The following is a 1,489-nucleotide window of genomic DNA, read 5'->3' on the forward strand; positions in this document are numbered from 1 at the left end:
ATGGACTTTGGGCCCTTGTTGAAGATCAGGTGACCGTAGGTGAATGGATTTACATCTGGGTTCTCAATTCTTTTCCACTGGTCAATGTATCTGTCGTTGTACCAGTACCAGGCTGTTTTGACTACAATAGCTGTATAGTAGGTTCTGAAGTCAGGTAGTGTGAGTCCTCCAACTTTATTCTTTTTCTTCAATAGTACTTTACTTATTTGGGGCTTCTTCTCTTTCCATATAAAGTTAATGATTAATTTTTCCATCTCTTTGAAGAAAGTTGTTGGTATTTGGATCGGAATTGCATTGTATTTGTAAATTGCTTTGGGTAGAATTGTCGTTTTCACAATGTTGAGTCTACCTATCCGTGAGCATGGTATGTTTTTCTATTTATGTCGATCCCTTTGTGTTTCTTGCAGTAGAGTTTTGTAGTTTTCTTTGTATAGGAATTTTACAACCCTGGTTAGATTTATTCCTCAATATTTTAATTTTTAAGGGGTTATTATAAATGGTATCAGTTTCCTGATTTTCTTTTCATCGTTCTCTTTATTGGTGTATAGGAATCCAATTGATTTTTGTGTGTTGAAATCATATCCTGCTACTCTGTTGAATCTTTCTATTAGTTCCAGTAGATTTCTTGTGGAGTCTTTAGGGTTTTCTATGTATAGTATAACATCCACAAACAGGGACAATTTAACTTCTTCATTACCAATTTGGATGCCCTTTATATCTTTTTCTTGCCTTATTGCTCTAGCTAGAACTTTCCACACAGTGTTAAATAGGAGTGGATTTATGGGGCATCCTTGTCTAGTTCCTGTTCTCAAAGGGAATGTTTTCAGCCTCTCTCCATTAAGAATGATGTTGGCTTTTGGTTTTGCATAGATGCCCTTTACTGTGTTGAGAAATTTCCCTTCTATACTTATTTTATTGAGAGTTTTCATCAGGAATCGGTGATGGACTTTGTTGAATGTTTTTTCTGCCTCAGTTGAGTTGATCATGTGATCTTTTTCTTTCTGTTTATTTATGTTGTGGATTACATTGGTTGATTTTCTAATGTTGAACCATCCTTGTATATGTGGTATTAATCCTACTTGGTCGTGGTGTATTATTATTTTTTTATATGATGCTGAATTCTATTGGCTAGAATTTTGTTAAGAATTTTTGCATCTATATTCACGGGAGATATTGGTCTGTAATTTCTTCTTTTGTGACATCTTTGCCTGGTTTTGGTATCAGAGTTATCCTGGCTTCATAGAAAGTATTCAGAAGTGTTTCTTTCTTTTCTATGCTCTGAAATAGGTTGACTACTACTGATACAAGATCTTCTCTGAATGTTTTGTAGAATTCTCCAGTGAAGCCGTCTGGGCCAGGGCTATTTTTGGGGGTGGGGGAGTTTTTTTTAATTACCTTTTCAATCTCTTCTCTTGTTATGGGTCTGTTCAGATTTTCAACATCACTTTGTTGTAGTCTGGGTAGGTAGTGTGTTTCTAGAAATTTATCC

Source organism: Trichechus manatus, unplaced genomic scaffold (genome assembly GCF_000243295.1).
Source record: "Trichechus manatus latirostris isolate Lorelei unplaced genomic scaffold, TriManLat1.0 scaffold00129, whole genome shotgun sequence".
NCBI classification, from domain to species: Eukaryota; Metazoa; Chordata; class Mammalia; order Sirenia; family Trichechidae; genus Trichechus; species Trichechus manatus.